The sequence below is a fragment of the Oryctolagus cuniculus genome, chromosome 18 (genome assembly GCF_964237555.1).
Source record: "Oryctolagus cuniculus chromosome 18, mOryCun1.1, whole genome shotgun sequence".
Classification (NCBI taxonomy): Eukaryota; Metazoa; Chordata; class Mammalia; order Lagomorpha; family Leporidae; genus Oryctolagus; species Oryctolagus cuniculus.
In genome coordinates this window covers 20,446,837-20,467,454 of record NC_091449.1, presented here as the reverse complement: position 1 = coordinate 20,467,454, position 20,618 = coordinate 20,446,837, and the positions used below count along the sequence as shown (strand labels likewise).

Below are 20,618 nucleotides of genomic sequence, written 5' to 3'. Positions count from 1 at the left end.
ATATATATATATATATATATATATATATAATTTATACTTATATAAATTTATATATTTAATATATAAATGAATGAGTGAAAGTTCATGGAAAATAGAATTGAAACATAAGTTTAATTTGGTACCAAAAATGTAAAATCCATGCACAAACAAAGTCTCCAAAGAGTTCATGGAAAATTCATATTATGAAGAAACTATACATGTGTAAATATATATAGTAAGGCCAGTGCTGCGGCTCACTAGGCTAATCCTCCGCCTGCGGCGCCGGCACACCGGGTTCTAGTCCCCGTCGGGGCGCCGGATTCTGTCCCGGTTGCTCCTCTTCCAGGCCAGCTCTCTGCTGTGGCCCGGGAGTGCAGTGGAGGATGGCCCAAGTGCTTGGGCCCTGCACCCCATGGGAGACCAGGAGGAGCACCTGGCTCCTGGCTTCGGATCAGCGCCGTGTGCCTGCCGCAGCGGCCATTGGAGGGTGAACCAACGGCAAAGGAAGACTTCCCTCTCTGTCTCTCTCTCTCACTGTCCACTTTGCCTGTCAAAAAAAAATAAAAAATATATAGTAAGTGCATGTATATATATATGTGTGTGTGTGTGTATGTGTGTGTGTATATATATATATATATATATATGAGAGAGAGATGCCTGACCTATTCACTTTCCTACAGTGAAAGAAATAATATTTAATATTTGCAAAGACACCTAGGATCTAGCTAGGATCTAAACATCCCTGTTCTTGTTCATCAGTCCTCTTTGGTTATATGTTTTGCTCAGCTTTGGTGAGGAAGGGAGAGAAGGAGGGGGAGAGAGAGATGGAGAGAGAAAGCAAGCCAAGTTCTTGGTGTTTGATCTATTTACTTTCTTATAGTGAAATAAACAATACCTAAGCAACTCTAAGAGAAAGATCTGTAGGGTCTATATCTGCTTGCTCTTGTTCAGTGATCCTCTCTGCTGTGGCCCAGGAGTGCAGTGGAGGATGGCCCAAGTGCTTGGGCCCTGCACCCCATGGGAGACCAGGAGAAGCACCTGGCTCTTGGCTTCAGATCGGTATAGCTCCGGCTGTGGTGGCCATTTGGGGAGTGAACCAACAGAAGGAAGACCTTTCTCTCTGTCTCTCTCTCTCACTGTCTGTAACTCTACCTGTCAAATAAAAAAAATTAAATGCCTTATTAATGCCTTTCTTTTTAGCTGAGACTTAGGGAAATCATTTCCTCACACTGTCGCCTCAACTAGAGAGGATGGCACACATCCAGCTGGGCCTAGAGGAACAAAGGAAGAAAAAGTCAAGGCTGCCTTGTAATTGTTGGCAATTTCTGCATGTTATATAGTGCACACCGTATAGTGCACACCATATAGTGATATTATATAGTGCATGTTATATAGTGCATACCATATAGTGCATATTACATAGCTATATTATATAGTGCATATTATATAGAAGTGTTTTCATGCTTCACAACAATCAGAAAAGATACTCTTTCCAATAAAATTCCTCAGTAAGTTCTAGCTGGAAAAGCAACCTGGCTTTCCCCTTCCCCTTACAACTTCCCACAGATGTGGAGCCCTTATGTATCTCCACCAGACCGAACTCCTCCGAGGATGATCTTCCCTATGGCAATCTACCATCGGGATGAGCCACGGAAGCTGGTGGGGAAGAAACACAAGCACCTCGCTCAGGTTGCGAGAATATTTCGCTGAGTACATTCTATCCTAGACATTACACTGGAGCCAAGTGACATGGCTCAAAAGACATGCTTCCTTCAAGGGAATTGATAATAAAATATGAATGACAAATGACTATATCATAGTTAAAACTTGGGGGGTTACAAGTAAGAATATGAGAGCAGGTTAGAGGACAAAAAAATAAGAATTAATAAATCCTTCAGAAACTAAGGTAACAAGCTAACAAAACAATGAACAAAATAATAATGAATCCTTTCTTATCAATAATCACTTCAAATGTTCATATGTTAAACTCCCTAATCAAAAGACAAAGTAGTTAAATGAATCAAAATTTACCCAACTATATGCTGTCGGTGAGAAACTCATTTTATCTATCTATCTATCTATCTATCTATCTATTTATTTTGACAGGCAGAGTTAGACAGTGAGAGAGAGAGAGATAGAGAGAAAGGTTTTCCTTTTCCATTGATTCACCCCCAAAATGGCCGCTACGGCCAGTGCACTGTGGCTGGGCTGCGCCGATCCGAAGCCAGGAGCCAGGTGCTTCCTCCTGGTCTCCCATGCGGGTGCAGGGCCCAAGCACTTGGGCCATCCTCCACTGTCTTCCCAGGTGACAGCAGAGAGCTGGACTGGAAGAGGAGCAACTGGGACAGAATCTGGCACCCTAACCGGGACTAGAACCTGGGGTGCAGGGGGTGCAGGTGCTGCAGGCGGAGGATTAGCCAAGTATGCCACAGCGCCGGCCAAGAAACTCATTTTAGATTTAAAGACACACATAATCTGAAAATGAACGGATGGAAAAATATTTCATGCAAGTGGCAACCAAGAGATAGCTATACTTATAGCAGACAAAATAGACTTTAAGTCAACAACTATCACAAAATACAAAGAAGGAAGTTATAAACTGATACAAGGGACAAATTACTACAAATAGAAAAAAATAAATATATGTAAGCTCAACATAAGAGAACAAAAATATATAGAGGAAACATTGGCAGGACTCAAAGGAGAAAAAAATCCTCCAACAATAATACAAAATTTCAATACTGCACTTTCGATAATGAATAGAACATACAAAGAGAAAACCAACTAGGAAACAGAGGTCTTAACACCCAAGACCAAATGGACACTGCTGCCCTCAGTTTGGATTTGCCAATACTGGTTCCACAACAGATCCTGTATTATCACCGGAGCTGTTTCAGTTCCTGCTGGCTGTGGTCCTGCATCAATTCTACCCAGCCAGGTTCCTGCCAGGAGACATGGCCTGCCGAGTCTCCTTGGTAGGCTTGCCAACCTCTGCCCTCAGTATTTCGTCAAGCACCCCTGAAACTTGGCTCTGGCCCCGTTTGTCTATTGGCTGATAGCAGTTCTACCCACCTAGAAACCCAGTAGAACCCCTAGACACACAGCCTGACCCTCGTTACATTGTGAATCAATGCAACAGCCCTATAAGTGGTCTCTAGTCCTTCGAAAATCCAGTCTGAAAAAAGGCCTGTTCACTCCCAAACCCGCTGGGAGACACAGCTGTCTGTAACACTGAAGACGGGCCTGAGAACTGTCTTGGCTGTGGACCTGAAACAGCCCTTACCTCAGTTATAGCTCACTACAACCACCAACTCAAGTATGGCCACTAAGGCACCCAACCAGTGAGCCACAGGAACCTTTACAGAGACCTAGTTGAAGTTAACTTGTGTGCTTGGCAACAGAGGCACTGCCCTGAAGTGGGCAATCATCCTGGTACCTAGCCACTAACAGGTCTGAAGCCTGGGTTTAGGGAATCACAACAGATAATCTTCTCTGAATTCCGAGACCTGCTACGACAGGATGTAACAGAAAAAGCCAGAATGCAAAGATCAGTATGAATACCAGCGTTGTCAGTACAGAGACACTGATGCATGACCACTAGGATCAAGAAAAATCAGAGAGGCGCCGGTGCTGTGGTGCTGCAGGTTAAAGCCCTGGCCTGAAGTGCCAGCATCCCACATGGGCACCCATTCGAGTCCCGGCTGCTCCACTTCTGATCCAGCTCTCTGCTACAGCCTGGGAAAACAGTAGAAGATGGCCCAAGTCCTTGGGCCCCTGCACCCGCATGGGAGACCAGGAAGAAGCTCCTGGCTCCTGGCTTCGGATCGGTGCAGCTCCAGCCGTTATGGCCCTCTGGGTAGTGAACCAGTGGGTGGAAGACCTCTCTCCCTGTCTCTACCTCTCTCTGTAACTCTGTCTTTCAAATAAATAAAATAAATCTTTAAAAAAAAAAAACAGTCAGAGAAACATGGCATCACCAAATGAGCAAAAGAGGCGCCAGTGATTGACCCCAAAGAGATGCAGATGTGTGATCTGCCCAACCAAGAATTCAAAAACAGCTAGTTTAAGGAAGTTCAGCAAACTTAGGGAATAATTCAGAAATGTAAGCAGAAATATTTAACATAGAGGTTGTGACAGAAATGTTGAACACATTTTGGACCTGAGAAACAATGCATGAAACGAAAAGTTTAATAAAGCACACTGACTGCATAAAAGTCAGTGAGATCACCAGGCTGTTCCAAGCCACAGATTCCATTGGGAACAAAAAGCAAACGTATGAAAAGTGATGGAGAAAGCTTATGCCATCTGTGGAACAACATCTAAAGAGCAAATTTTGAGTTTATTGAAGTTCAAGAGGGAAGAGAGAAACACAAAGGGTAGAAAACTTATTTAAAGCATAAAACTTTCCAAATCTGGAGATAGGCACCCAGGTACAAGATCAACTGTCACCAATGAGACTCAATCCTGATGAGACTACCCCAAGACTTACGCTAATCAAACTGTCAAAAGTCACATATAAAGACAGGATTCCGAAAGCAACAGGGAGAAGCAGGTGACATCTAAGGAAGTACTCACAAGCCTAGAAACAGCCTACAGGCTTCTCAGCAGAAACCTACGGGCCAGGGAAAAGCAGGATGGAATATTTAAATTGCTGAAGGAAAAAACTATCATTGGAGAATACTGTACCAAGTACAGCCATCCTTCAGAAATGAGGGGCGGGATAAGGCTTTCCCAGACAGACAAAAGTGGAGAGAGTTCATCACCTCCAGACCCATCTTACAAGAAATGCGAAAAAGGAGTTCACTCTGAAAGTATTCTAATTAGTAACATGCAAACAATCTGAATGTTTAAAGCTCGCTGGCTATAGGGAGTAAACAGTAAATTCAGAATACTCTGAATGGTACTGTAATCATGGTGTATAAGCTACATATCTTTAGCATGAAGATGAAAAGACAAACTATCAACACTTACTAAAAGAATTAAAAGATATGCAACATAAAATTGTAAACTGTTGCAGCAGGTGCTATGGCGTGGTAGGCCTCCACCTGTGACTTTGGCATCCCCTGTGGGTGCTGGTTTGAGTCTCGGCTGCTCCACTTCCAACCCAGCTCCCTGCTCATGGCCTGGGAAAGCAGCAGGGAATGGCTCAAGTGCTTCGGTCTCTGAACCCACATGGGAAACTCAGAAGAAGCTCCTGGCTTCCGGCTTTGGATTGGCCCAGCTCTGGCTGCCGTAGCCACGTGGGGAGTGAACCAGGGGATGGAGATCTTTCAGCTTCTCTCCCTCTCTCTCTCTCTCTCTGTAACTCTGCTTTTTAGATTAAATAGACAAATCCTTAAAAAATATAAATTGCTACATCAAAAATTCAAAATGGGGAGACTTAAAACAGAATTTTCTTTTTATACAAAGTTGAGCTGTTGTTAGTTTAAAGTAGCCTGTTGTCACTGTGTTTTTCTGCTAAGCCAGATAACTGCAAAGCAAAAACCTACACCTACACCAAAATAAAAAGCAAAGAATCAAAACAGACTATTAGAAAAATCAATCACAAAGGGAAACTGTAAGATGGGAGAAAGGATCTATAAAACAACTAGAAAACATGAAGGTGCCAGTAGTAAATCTGTACTTAATAATTACCTCAAGTGTAAATATATTAAATTCTCTAATTGCAAGAAACAGAATGGTTGAATGGAGCAAACACAAGACCAAAGCATATGCTACCTACAAGAGACTCACTTCACCTGAGAAGATACACATAAACCAAAAGTAAGGGAATGGAAAATGATATTCCATGCAAACAGAAACCAAGAGAGAGCAGGGTTGGCTATACCAATATCAGACAAAATAGATTTTAAATCAAAAACTGTCTCCAGAGACAAAGATCATTATATTACATTTTTACAACATGATATATAACAATGATACATAATATATATATATATTATATCCAACCTCAGAGCACTCAAGTATATAAGACAATTATTGATATACTTTACTGAAGAAATTGATAGCAATACAATAATAGAATACTTCAACAGCTCACTTTAAATAACAGAAAATCCAGATTGAAAAATCAATAAATAATGGACTTGGACAACATTGTATACCTAATAGACTTAAATATAATGCAAATTTTCACCAGTATAATTCTTTACACATTCTTCTCAAGTACACACAGAACATTCTCCAGGACAGATCATGTGCTAGATAATAAAATAATTTAAGAAGATTAATATCATTCCAAGTCTCTCTTCTGACCACAATGAAATGAAACTGGAAACCAATAAGAGCAAGAAATTCACAAACATATGTAAACTAATTTGCACATGAGCAGCCACTAGGTAAAAGAGGTGATCAAAATGGAAGTGAAAAAAATCTCTCACTGGATGAAATAAAAAATAAATACTACCAAAACGTATGGGACGCCTATATTGAAATAAAGATCTCAAATAAGCAACCTAAGTTTACACCTCAGGGAACTAGAAGAAGAAAAAACTAAATCCAGTGGAAGGCAGGAAATAAAATGTCAACATAAATAAAGAGAGAACAGAAAAAATAGGAAAATAATTAGCACACATGGAGTTGAGTTTTGAGAATATAGGTCCTTAGCCACACAAACAAATAAAAAAGAAAAAAGACTTAAATAAGATAAAAAATGAAAGAAGAGACATTGAAAAGCTTGCTTCAGAAGTGGAAAGGTTCATAGGGGACTATTATAAACAATTATATGACAAAAGATTGGATAACATAAAAATAATGAATATATTTTTTAAAAAGATTTATTTTATTTATTTTGAAAGAGCTACAGAGAAAAAGGGGGAGAGAGAGACTAAGAGATCTTCCATCATCTGGTTCACACCCCAAGATGGCTGCAACAGCAGCTCTGGGCCAGGCTGAAGCCAGGAGCCAGGAGCTTCATCCAGGTCTCCAACATGGGTATCAGGGGCCAAACACTTGGGCCATTTTCCACTGCTTTCCCCAGGCCATTAGCAGGGAGCTGGACCAGAGTGGAGTGGCCAGGACATGAACCAGAGCCCATGTGGGATGCTGGCATCACAGGTCGCCTCGCCCACTATACCACAAAACTGGCCCCAGTGATTAAATTTCTATAAAATTACAACCTGCCAAGACTGAATCAAAAGAAATAGAATTGTGATTGTTTGGATGCGAAACTATTGGATGCGGTTTTATTGAGCACTGTCAAATTTGTAAGCTTCGTAGGGATGGACATCACATTTATAATGCCCTTCTATATGTGCTACCATAGATGTGAAATTCTTGACCTTAATATTGTCTTCAAAAATGTTAAATTGAGAATTCTGCTAACTTACAGTTTATGAGTTGGCACACTGTATTACTACAAGAAATGTTTGATTTTCGGCACAGTGCAAAGGTTCCTTAAACTGCATATGTCCTTTTTTTCTAATTCTATTTTTTTTTTTTTTTTGACAGGCAGAGTGGACAGTGAGAGAGAGAGACAGGGAGAAAGGTCTTCCTTTACCGTTGGTTCACCCTCCAATGGCCGCTGTGCCCAGTGCATCACGCTGATCTGAAGCCAGAAGCCTGGTCTCCCATGCGGGTGCAGGGCCCAAGCACTCGGGCCATCCACCATTGCACTCCCAGGCCAGAGCAGAGAGCTGGACTGGAAGAGGGGCAACCTGGACAGAATCCAGTGCCCCGACTGGGACATGAACCCAGTGTGCCGGCGCCGCAGGCAGAGGATTAGCCTATTGAGCTGCAGTGCCGGCCTCTAATTCTATTTTTTAAAACACATTTTAAATGTACTTTCTCATTTAGTAAAAATTGTCTAATTGATATGAAAAAAAAATAGAAGCCAGAACAGACCAATAACAAATAAAGAGATCACAGCAGTAATCAAAAACTTCTCAACAAAGATAAGCCTAGGACCAGATGGCTTCAGCATGAATTCTACCTGACAAGAAAAAATTAACACCAATCCTTGTTAAACTTTTCCAAAACTATGAGGGATTATCTCCAAACTCTGTCTATGAGGCTAGCATCAGTCTGAGATGAGAGCCAAATAAAGACATCACAAGAAAATAAAACTACAGGCCAATATGTCTAATGACTACAGAAGCAAAAAATACTGACGGGGTGGGGTGGAGTGGGGTGGGGGGGAGGTGTGGCGCTGTAGTGCAGCGGGTTAAAGCCCTGGCCTGAAGTGCCGGCATCCCATATGGGCGCTGGTTCTAGTCCCAGCTGCTCCTCTTTCATTCCAGCTCTCTGTTGTGGCCTTGGATAGCAGTAGAAGATGGCTTAAGTCCTTGGGCCCCTGCACCCACGCGGGAGACCAGGAAGAAGCTCCTGGCTCCTGGCTTCGGATAGGCGCAGCTCTGGCTGTTGTGGCCATCTGGGGAGTGAACCAGTAGATGGAAAACCTCTCTCTTACTACCTCTCTCTGAAACTCTTTCAAATAAATAACATAAATCTTTAAAAAAATACTGAGGAATAAAATATTGGCAAACTAATTCATCATCAAAAATATTATATATTGTTACAAAATGGGAGTTATCCCACGGATGCAAGGCTAGTGTAACAAACTGAAAATAATCAATTTGATATACCATATTAAAAGAATTGAAGATCATCTCAATAGATATCAAAATGCATTTGACAAAGATCAACATCACTTCATGGTAAAAATAAAAACTCTCAACAAAATAGAAGCTAACTTCCTCAACATGATAAAGTCCACTTCTGAAAGACTCACTGCTAATATAAGCAATGAGAGAAAATAGAAATATTTTGCTCTAGGACTGGGGTCCACCAGGATGAAGCATGCTCTTGTGGTTCCTGCGCACTGCTGGAAATACCGACAAGAGCAACCTGATGAGAGAAAGAAGCTGCAGGCACAGCAGTCGGAAAAGGAGGAGGTAAAATTACTTCTCTTCGCAACTGACATGAATCCACATGTAGGAAATTCTAAAGATTCCATACAAGCACTAACGTATGGATTCAGTAAAGTTACAGCATACAAAATACACTGAAAAAGTCAACTGCATGTCTATATACATTTCAAATAGCAACCTATCTGAAGAAAATCATATAATAGTATTAAGAATAAAGTATTTAGGAATGAATTTAACCAAGGAAGCAAAACATCTACACACTGAAACTATGATACATTAATAAGAGAAATTCAAGAAGATGAAAATAAACGAAAATATATTCCATGTTTGTAGTCTGGAAGAATTGATATTGCTAAAATGTTCATACTACCCACAGTGATATACACATTCAATGAAATCACTATCAAATTGCAATGGTATTTTTCACAGAAATAGAGAAAGATTCTGAAATTCATACAGAACCACAAAAGACCTCTAATAGCTAAACAACCATGAGAAAGAAAAAACAAGCCTGGAGACACCACACTTCCTAATTTCGAGTTATGTTACAAAGCTGTGGCAATCAAAAGTATTGGTTCTGGCATGAAAATGGACTCATACAGACCAACAGAACAGAACAGGGACCCCAGAAATAAACCAAGTATATACCGGCAGTAAATTTTTGAAAGCCCATCAAGATGGTACAACAGGGAAAGGATCGTCTCTTCAATAAATGGCTTTGGCAAGCTGGATATCTATGTGCAAAAGGGTTGATTTAGACCTGTATGTTATCTACACCCCAAAATTGGCTCAAAAATGGATTAAAGACCTAAATATGAGGCCTGAAACTACAAAATCCTAGAAGAAAACACAGGGGGGAATCTCCTTGACTTTGGCCTTGTCAATCATTAATTGGATATCCTCTCAAAAGCTGCATAACACAAATAAAGAAGGGCTACTTCTTTCTCTTTTTCTCTCTTTCTCTGTAATCCTGCTTTCCAAATAAGTAAATTTAAATAAAAAAAAACAACAACAACAAGAAAAATGAGGGGCCCACGCTGTGTCATAGCAGGTAAAGCTGCCAGCTGCATCCAATATAGGTACTGGTTCGAATCCCTGCTACTCCACTTCTGATCCAGCTTCCTGCTAATGCACCTGAGAAAGCAGTGAGGGATAGCCTCCTGCACCTGCATGGGAGACCTGGAAAAAAGCTCCTGGCTCCTGGCTTTGGCCTGGTCCAGCTCCAGCCATTTATGCCATTTGGGGAGTGAACCAGCAGATGGAAGATCTCACTCTCTATCTGTAACTCTGCCTTTCAAATAAATAAATCTTTTTTTTTTTTTGACAGGCAGAGTGGACAGTGAGAGAGAGAGACAGAGAGAAAGGTCTTCCTTTGCCGTTGGTTCACCCTCCAATGGCCGCCGCGGCTGGCGCGCTGTGGCCGGCGCACCGCGCTGATCCGATGGCAGGAGCCAGGTGCTTCTCCTGGTCTCCCATGGGGTGCAGGGCCCAAGCACTTGGGCCATCCTCCACTGCACTCCCGGGCCACAGCAGAGAGCTGGCCTGGAAGAGGGGCAACCGGGACAGAATCCGGCGCCCCGACTGGGACTAGAACCCGGTGTGCCAGCGCCGCTAGTCGGAGGATTAGCCTAGTGAGCCGCAGCACTGGCCTCAAATAAATCTTAAAAAAAAAAAAAAAAGGAATCTGGGGAAATGTTTCTCAAATAAAGTTTACAGAGAACAAAATTAAAAGGCTTCTAAACAAAGGTCAGGGTCAGACATTTGTATTGGGTGTTGGGTTCGTGCATAATTATTATTAATTATTATGAGTAATCAACGAGTCGATAAATTATAAATAATCAATGAGTCAAAAACACAGTCATGAGAGTGTGTCATGAATGAAGGTTAATGGAGAATCCAATTCATTCAAATTAATTAAGCATTTATATTGAGAGTTTTTTGTTTTTGTTTTTGTTTTTTGCTTACCAATAAAAAAGGCAAAAACGAGCCATCCGACACGCACCATGTCTGCCAGAGTGTGGGAAACGGGGCCCCCGCAGCTGCGTCAGCGCCGCAGGCAGGTCCAGCGGCTTCCCTGGGGACGGCCAGAGGGGTCCCGGGGCTTTCCCTCTGCCGGCAGCCGGTGCTGAGCCAGGGGCGGGAGGGGTGTCGCACACAAGTACATCCAGGAGCTATGAGAAAGCAGCAGTTGGATACAAGGCCTTTGTCTCTGAGGGTCTTTGGTGGAATGAGAAGGCCATGCCAAGATGGCCGCTGGCAAGAGAGCGTCAGTTACTAGGAATGGCTTCCGACACCCCCTGGGAAACCACCCGGCAATGGAGCCTGCCTGGCAACGGGCTGTGATTGGATGGCTGTGGAAACCACCTGGCAATGGAGCCTGCCTGGCAACGGGCTGTGATTGGATGGCTTTGGAAACCACCTGGCAACAGAGCCTGCCTGGCAACGGGCTGTGATTGGTTAGGGCAAAGACCGCCCCTTGACCGGATTGGCTGCCTTGGCTATTTAAATTGCTGTACCAACTGCAGGCTGCATGCCTCTGGCGTGCTTTCACATGACTCCCGGGGTCTGTGTGGTGACTCCACACCTCTTGCCCCCATCGCACTCCTCCTCTCAATGAATCCACAGCAACAAGGGTCCACTCCACAGAGCTCCCTGCCCCACTCGGCCTGACCATGCATGTGGACTGAGACACCAAGCCAAGCCAGGCCAGGCTAGGCCGGATGCAGGATTTGTGCCACTGTAAGGGACTGAGAGCCCTGAAATTCTTACTGGGTTGGGGAAGGTTCCACATACAAGAGATTATCTTCATTCATCCCTTCCACTGGCTACCAGAAGCAATCCCGACACCCAGTGGATCACCAGCCCAGCCCACAACTCAGAGGTGGGTGGGCTGACATCTGTAGGCTTCGAGAATCGTGGCCTTGCACTGGCCCACGGGGCCCCTCCCTGCCACGGCACTGCGGCTGGCTCTTGCTGTGCAGCCTGGACTTAAAGTACAATAACGTTTGAAGGCTTACGTGGTGCAGTGTCTTGTTTCTAATAAGGCAGACTTTGTCTTTATCTTATTAGAGAGTTATAGATCTGCGTTTAAAACATGCTGTGTGATGATAGGTGTAAAAGAAATTCTTCGAAAGATTTTTTTAAAAAGTTAAAAAGAGAAAGGTCATGAGATGGGGACCCCAGCTGCAGTCAGAGTGAAGGGCGGGGTGGGGGGAGGAGAGAATTAAGGGGAGAGCTTCCAGTGGATCAAAACGATTCCACCTACCTTAGGGTTCCAGACGGAAGCCTGGGGACACGGACAGCAATATGACCTCGTATGACCTCCGCATGCGGATATGGTGAGAAGGCAGCCACTCCCAATCCAAGGAGAGAGCTCACGGGAAATCAACCCTGCCCGCAACTTGATATTGAGTTTCCAGTCTCCAAAGCTGTGAGGAAACAACTTTCTGTTAGTTAAGCCCTCCACTCTGGTATTTTGTTCTGTGTTCCCCCTACTCACTGACTGATGTAAACTGTAGCCATTTTTACACCTAATCCCACAGAAATAGATGGCTTTGGAGTTAAACGGCTGAATGTGTTAGGGAAAGAGAAGAGAGCGCCACCAAACCACCACCGTCCCACACAGGGTGACTGTGGAGCACCCAGAGCCCTGTCTCCCGGAGCAGGAACAGCAGAGCCTTCACGGTAATGGAAAGCAAATAGATTTAGCAGAGCAGATAATAACAATAACAAGCCTCTCAGGAATGGGAGGGATCAAATACCTGCAGTGACTACAATATGTTGTTGTGCCCAGATCCTTAGATCCCCGCAGAGACCCCCAGAGAGTCGATCACACCGAACTGCAAAAGCAAGGTTTATTCGGGAGTACAAGCCGCGACAGGGACCCCATCCAACCAGCCAGCCCAGCAGAGGCAGGAGTGAGGCCCCATCTTTGGGAGAGTTTTTAAAGGAAAAATGGCTACATCAGCAGGAAAAAAGTTACATACAGCACAGAAGCTCTGGGTGCAGGGAGTTGAGTTACAGGGGGGCTTACAGCACGGAAGCTCTGGGCGCAGGGAGTTACTTTGTTTAGTAATCTCTGTTGTGCTGTCCTTGGTCTACAGAGCTAGCTGTCCCTGGTAAGCTTTGATATCTCCGGAATGCCTGAATGCCTGCTTTTACAAGGACCCAGGTCTGCTATGGGAAATGGAGGCTGCTTTTTTGTTTTGTTTTGTTTTAAAATGGAGTCATTTTGGCTCTTCAGCGTCAACTGGTATGTTCAGTTTTCCAACATAAATATTTGTGAAAATACAAGGCATGCAAAGAAACACGGGAGATATGAGTCACACACTGGGAAAAGAAGAGGAACAAAAGATACTGCCTGTGACAGTGACTGTAAGTCCGATTCATCAGGGGAAACAATACTTCAAAGTAGCAATTACTAGTATGTTCACAGAGCTAAAAGTCACCATGGTTAAAATGTAAGGGAACAGGTATTGGCAGTGTTGCATCAAATAGAAATTATCAGCAGAAACAGGAACTTCAAAAAGGACAAAATGAAATTCTGGAGTTGAAAAGCACACTTAATGAAATAAAAAATTGACTACATGTTCTCAATAGTAGACTTGAACCGGGAGAAGGAACAAGCAAATTTGAGGATAGATCAATTGAGATTATGAATGCCAAAGAACAAACAGTGAAGTTTATGAGGGAGATAAACAGAGCCTTGGAAACATGTGAGAGACCATACACATTGTCGAGGAGATGAACTTGAGAAGGTGAAGTTATCACGTTCCCTGCCTTTTGTCTCCGTATCTCTATGGTAACTGGTGTCATGGTAACCAGCAGGTCCATCTGCCTGGCAGGCTGCCCGCCATCTGTTATGTAATGGTTTGGCTCTGGGCCACTACTGTCTATAAACCCACATAAGCAGCTGGGCGGCATGGCTAGATGTGGCTGTGCGGCTGTGTGTCGGTGTCTGTGTGTGTGTCTGGACACAAAGGTGGCTATCTCCTGTGGGCTCACCGCAGTTGGGGGCAAGTGGCTGTCCCTTGTGATTTTCTCACCACCACTGTGAGTAAAGGAGATACAAATGGACAAATGGCTCTGAGTTCTTCTCTGCCCTGTTGGAATCTGGATCTGCTTGTACTGGGTCCCAAGCCCCAGGCATACACACGTAATGATAGTACTGAGAAAGGAGAGATAAAAGAACAAGAATTTAAAAAAATTATAAAGGCTAAAAACTTTCCAAGCTGGCGCTGTGGTATAGCAGGTGAGGCCACTGCCTGGGGTGCCAGTATCCCATATGGGTACCAGTTCTAGTCCCAGCTGCTCCACTTCCAATCCAGTTCTCTGCTATGGCCTGGGAAAGCAGTGGAATATGGCCCAGGTCCTTGCACCTTTGTGGGGTACCCGGAGGAAGCTCCTGTCTCCTGGCTTTGGATCAGCGCAGCTCTGCCCATTGCAGCCATTTGGGGAGTGAACCAGCGGATGGAAGACCTCTCTGCCTCTCTGTAAATCTGCCTTTCAAATAAATAAATAAATCTTAAAAAAAATCTTTCCAAATATGTTGAAAACCAATACATACAGAAAGCTCAATGAAATCCATGCAGGATTAAGTTCAAAGGGATCCACAGAGGCATCATAGTTTAAAAAAAAAAAAGCCAAAAATCAAAGACATGAGCACATTTGGAAAGTAAGAGAAGAATGGTGCATTTACCAGGAAAACTGCCCTAAGATCTACAGCTGACATCTCAACAGACGCAATGCAGGTCACGAAACGTTTAGGATAATGTATTCAAAGTGCTCAAAGCACGAAAGAACCCATCAACCAAGCAGTAGTCCTAACTGTATATACCTTATGCTACATCTATAATGCAGTAAAGCTTTATTTCAGCAATAAAGGCAGCAGTGGGCATTTAGCTTGGCAGTGGGATTTAGCCCATGCCCATGTTCCATGTCTGAGTACTTGAATTTGACTCCCAGTTTCAGCTCCAGACTCCAGGTTCCTGCAAATACAGATCCTGCAAATCAGTAGTGATGGCTCAAGTACTTGGATCGCTGCCACCCACAGGGAAGACCTGGATTGAGTTCCCGGCTCCCGGCTTCAGCCCCAGCCTAGCCTCGGTTATTGCGGACTTCTGGAGAGTGAACCAGTGAGAGAAGTGTTTCTCTCTCTCCCTCTCCCTCTCCCTCTCTCCCTCTCTCCTTCCCCTTCTCATTCCCTCCCTCTCTCTTTCCCCACCTCTGAAATAAATTAAGTTAAAGACCTGCCACGTTTTTAAAAAAAAAAAAAACAAAACCGAGATGAGTTGTTGAAAGCAGATCTGCCTTACGAGAAACACTAGCAGTAATTCTTCAGGCTGAAACCATGCGACTCCAGGCTGTATTCAAATCCCCACGGGAAGACAAAGAGCGCAGGAAAGATAGAGAGATCCTACCCACTGGTTTACTTCCCAAATGCTCAGAACAGACAGAGCTGGGCCAGGCCAACAATGGGCGCCCAGAAATCAATCCAGGCCTCCCCCATGGGTGCCAGGGCCCCAAGAACTTGAGCCATCACCTGCTGCCTCCCAGGGTGCACATAAGCAGGAAGCTGGAATAGGAGTGGAGCAAGGATTTGAACCCAGGCACTTCCATATGGGATGCGAGTTTGCTATTAAGAGTCTCAAGCAGCATCTTAATAGCAATGCCAAACACATGGCCCTGGATTTTGGTAAGAGTGCTAAGACTGTTCAATGGGGAAAAATCTTTTCAACAAATAGTTCTGGGACAACTAACAGTCACAGGAAAAAGAATGAAGTTTGACTCATATCTGCACCATTTATAAAAATTCATTCAAAGTAGATCAATGATCTAAATGTGAGAGTTAAAACTGTAAAACTCGTAGAAGAAAATGTAAGAGTAAACCTTCATGACTTTGGAGTGGGCAAAATATTCTCAGGTGTGATAACAAAGCACAAATAAAAGAAAAAATAGACAGACTGTATCAGAATGAAAAACTTTCTAACTTCAAAGGCTATCATAAAGAAATTGAAAGGTGGGGCTGGCATTGTGGCACAGTGGGTGTGATGCAGGCATCCCATATGGACACCAGTTCAAGTCCTGGCTTCTTCACTTCTGATCCAGCTCCCTGTTAATGGCCTGGGAAAAGCAGAAGAGGATGGACCAAGTGTTTGGGCCCCTGATACCCATATGGGAGACCCTGATGGAGTTTCTCTCTTCTGGCTTTGGCCTGGCCCAGCCCTGGCTGTCGTGGGCATTTGGAGAGTGAACCAGTAGATGGAAGATCTGCCTCCCTCTCTTGGTCACTGTGCCTTTCAAATAAATAAGCAAACCCTTTTTAAATAGACAAAAGATTTGAATCAGTATTTCTCCAAAGACATACAAATGGCCAATTTGCACACGAAAAGATGTTGGGCAGCATTAATCATCAGGGAAATGCAAATAAAAACCAGAATGATATACTATTTCACCCTCACTATGATGGCTAGAATCAAAAGCCAAATAGGGACCACAATGTAGCTTAGTGGGTTAAACTGTTGCCTGCAATGCTGGCATTCCATAAGGGTACCAGTTTGAGTCCCAGTTGCTCCACCTCCAATCCAGCTCCCTGCTAATGCGCCTTGGAAGGCAGCAGATGGTGACCCTAGTCCTCGGCCCCTGACACCCCATGGGAGACCCAAATGAATCTCTTGGCTCTTGGTGTCAACCTGGCCCATCCCTGGTTGTTGTGGCCATCTGGGGAGTGAACCAACAGAAGCTCTGTCTTTCCTTCTCTCTCTGTAACTCTGCCTTTCAGATAAATAAATATTTTTTAAAAGCCAAATAACAGCAAGTGTTGGTGAGAACATGCAGAAATTAGAACCTTCAGCATTGTTGGTGGGAATGCGAAATGGTGCAGCAACTTAGGAAAGCAGTCTTTTAGTTCCTCAAACTCTTAAATACAAAGCTACCATATGACCCAGCAATTGGCTCAAGGCACATCCCCAAGAGAACTGAAAGTCTATCCACATCAAAACTCACACCTGAGTGTGGCGTTATTCAGAAGGGCCAAAAAGTGGAAAGAACCCACTTGCCCATCAGCTGATGAATGGATAAACAAACGTGGTGTATGCAAGTAACGGAATATTATTTGGTCATAAAAACATGCATGCTAAACATGGATGAACTTTGAAAGCGTTATGCTAAGTGTTACATGATTCCATTCATGTGAATTGTCCACATAAGCAAAGTCATAGAAGCAGAAAGTAGATTGGGACTGCCTGGGGCTTGGGAATTGGAGAGGAGCAGCTGGTAACTGAATATTAAATCTCTAAATATAAAATTAAAATATATAAAATATAAATATATAAATATAGCCTAAATATTTCATATAAATATATAAATAAAAACATAAATCTCTAAATATAGAAATCTCTAAATCTTGCCCTGGTGATGGTTTTATATATGCATGACTCTGATACAAACCACCAAATTGTATTCTTTAAGTGTGGAAGTGATATTGTTATAGGAACGATACCACAAAGCTATAAAAAGGCAAACAAAAAATTTTACAATAAAAATGGGGCACAAATACAGATCTAAAATATTAAAAGAACAGCAAAGGACAAACGAACCTTTCCAGGAGGAAAACTGCAGATCCAAATGGTCTTACTGGTGCGTTCTATCAAATATAAAAGACAGACATTTCATCAGTGTGATGCATACTCTTTGAGGTCATGGAGAAGGTAATTTTTCCTAACTCATTCTAGGTGACCACCAAAATCCTAATGCCAAGAAAAGAATACAACTACCAGAAATAAAAGGTGAATTTAGCAAGGTACCAGCGTAAATACATCTACATATATATTTGTGATATATATATGTGTGTATACACACACACGTGCACACAAGTATTGTATACACGAGTACCAAAAATATATCCATGCATGAGAGAGCTTCAAAAAGTTCATCATCCGAGTCCCTGGCTTCACATCCTGGCTCCCCGTTTGAGCCCAACTTCCTGTTGATGCACATCTTGGGAGGCAGCAGGGACTTGGGTCCCTGTCACCCACATGGGAAACCTGATTGAATTCTGGGCTTCTGGCTTGGCCTGGTCCAACTCTGGCTGCCATAAGCATTTGGAGAGTGAACCAGTGGAGAGAGGATGTCTGTCAGAGGCCGGGGCAGTGGCACAGCGGGTTAAAGCCCTGGCCTGAAGTGCTGGCATTGCATACGGGTGCTGGTTCTAGTCCCAGCTGTTTCTCTTCTGATCTAGCTCTCTGCTATGGCCTGGGAAAACAGTAGAAGATGGCTCAAGTCCTTGGGCCCCTGCACCCATGTGGGAGACCTGGAAGAAGCTCCTGGCTCCTGGCTTCGGATCGGCGCAGCTCCGGCCATTGTGGCCATCTGGGAGTGAATCAGTGGATGGAAAATCTCTCTGTCTCTACCTCTCCCTATAACTCTGTCTTTCAAAATAAATAAAATAAATATATAATAAAATAAATTCAAAATAAATAAAATAAGATAAATCTTGAAAAAAAAGATGTCTGTCTCACCTTGTCTCCTTTTCAAACAAATAACTTTTTAAAAGGATGAAAAGTTCACAAAAAATGTGTATTCTGAACAAAACATATATGGATTTCAAAAAATTTTTGTGTCAAATTCAACTTCTTTTAATTTTTCTGTGAATTTTTGAAGTGCCCTCATACATACACACACATATATATGTGCTTTCTGTGTATTACCAATGACCTACTCAACAATAAAATTTAAAACCACTTAAAGAACATTTCCAAATCCCATAAAATATGAGAGGATAAACTAGCACAAAGTTGACCAAGACTCCACACAGAAAATCATAAAAGCAAGAGCGAACTTCCTCCCTTAAGGGCCGGATAATAAATAACACAGGCCTTGGAGGTCGCACTGATCTCTCAACATATTCTTTGGATTCCTGTTGGTTTTTTAAACTTTCTTTACAACCCTTCAACATACTAATCTCCTTCTTCATTTATTGACCTTACAAAATCAGGCTAAGTTCCAAATGGCTCATGGGTTACATAATTTGCTATTACTGCAAAGTGTCGCTGAGAGAAAACGTAAAAGACCCAGCTGTATGGAGATGCGTGAGATACACCCCATGTGGTGCGCGGAAGAAGCTAATATTGGCGAAACATCAGTTTGGGCCAGGATACTAAAATCCAGCCAACAAAAATTGTCACCAGAGACATCGGTGCCCTTGGTGACACCAGGGTTTTAAGCCAGGTGGATCCTGCACCCCGCGGATGTGCCATCTCCTGTTGTTACACAGGTGACAGGTGGTTGGCTGTATGGGTCAGCTTGAAGAGAAACAGCCTGTGGGTTGGGCTGACAACCCAGTTGTGGCCCATGGTCTGCTTAGCAGCCGAGCCAAACACGGCCTCCCAGCAGGCAGTGCCTGTGCCCACTACAGGGATGCCTGGTGCACAGTATCCCGAAGACCATAGAAAGCATCAATTCACGACGCGTCCATGACACAGGGAGACACCGTGGCTCAAACGGTTATATTCGGGAGCTCTGGAGTCTGAGCGCCTGGGACAAGAAGTCCTTTTAGGGCCACTACCAGCTGTCAGGCCGGGGGAAGGGTTCTAAGGCTCACACGCCTTTTTAAAAACCAAACTTGCAGCGAGCAGTGAAGAGAACCCGCCTGCCAGCCCGGGATGTGGTCAGCAGCCCCTCTCCCCTGCCCCACCCCCTTCCCGTAGTCCAGCTCCTCTCCCGGGAGAATCAAGGTTGCTCCCGCCTCTCTGCCTTCGGGTAGGGTCTTCGTGACAAGGGCTGGCCGACTCACAGGCAGAGGTGATAGACGCTCCTGCCCCCGGGGGCCGGTGCTGGGCGAGCCCCTGCAGACCTGGTCGGTCGCCACCTACGGCGGGGGCCCGCTCGGTGCCAAACGCCCGCCACCAAGCGAGAGCAGGCGCGAAGCGCGCGAGGCCAGCAGGGGTTGGGCCGTTGGACCTCGCCCTTGGGCCTCCGTTGCGATGTCTTCGCGCCCTTGGCTCGCGCACCCTTCCCTCACCCGCCTGGGGCTGAGCGCTGTGCCTCGCCTCGGAGTTGGCAGCCAGGACACCGCTCTGAGGTTCCGGACTCCGCGCCAAGGGACCCCACGGCGCACGCAGCTGCTGTCCACGGGCAACGGCCTCGGCGAGCTTCATACCCGCCTCCCGGGGCCACCGCGCTCCAGGTCCCCCTGACTGGCCATGCCCACCCGGCAGCTGCTGCACCGCTCCCTGGCCTGTCTTCCACCGGGGTTTCTGTCTCGCTGCTTAGCTTATGCGATCCAGGAGGCTCCAAGCTCCTCAGTGTTGGGCAGGACTCTCAGATGGAGCCAGCACTGGGCACTGGGAACTCCAAGAGGCTCGGCCATTCCGGACAGCTAAGATCTGTCATCCAGGGTGCAACCTGACCCTCCTCCATCACCACCCCGGCGAGAAAGAAGTTCCCCCCATGAGCTCCGTTCCATCCAGAGAACCTAGATGCCGGCCCCAAGAAGACTGAGCGAGCCCTGGGGAGGAGGAAGGGACAGCCGAAGATGGAGGACGGCCAAATAGTGACCCAAGTGTAGAAGCGCCCATCACATGCAGGCAATGGAGTGTGCCATCAGCATCGTCCGGGGAAGCGACCCGATGCTTTTTCCTTGCTCTGGGGACCTGGGCCTCTGCAGGAAACCTGCATTCCTTCCCACCACCCGGGAGCCACCGGGAGTAAGAAGGCGAAGTTTTCCCCTGTGAGCTCAGGCGTCAGAAGTCGTGCCTTCCCCAGCTCATGGAG

At 44.7% G+C, this 20,618-nt stretch overlaps 1 protein-coding gene across 8 annotated transcripts in view; it reads right to left on the bottom strand.

Moving 5' to 3' along the window:
- Positions 1–20,027, bottom strand: part of LOC127486766 (histo-blood group ABO system transferase 2) — a 31,616-nt gene extending 11,589 nt beyond the window's left edge. For 4 of the 8 annotated variants that reach the window (XR_007913360.2, XM_051830969.2, XM_051830965.2 and 1 more), the window contains exons 1-3: positions 19,639–20,027; positions 17,444–17,490; positions 12,112–12,274 (exon numbers count right to left, since the gene is read on the bottom strand). The gene's annotated coding sequence lies outside the window, so the exon portion shown is untranslated. Of the gene's footprint in view, positions 1–10,811; positions 11,018–12,111; positions 12,275–12,607; positions 13,803–13,850; positions 14,007–17,443; positions 17,491–19,638 lie in introns of those variants that run through there. The other 4 variants (XR_007913361.2, XR_007913362.2, XM_051830968.2 and 1 more) reach the window with 4 other exon arrangements.
- Positions 20,028–20,618: the final 591 nt, after the last annotated feature.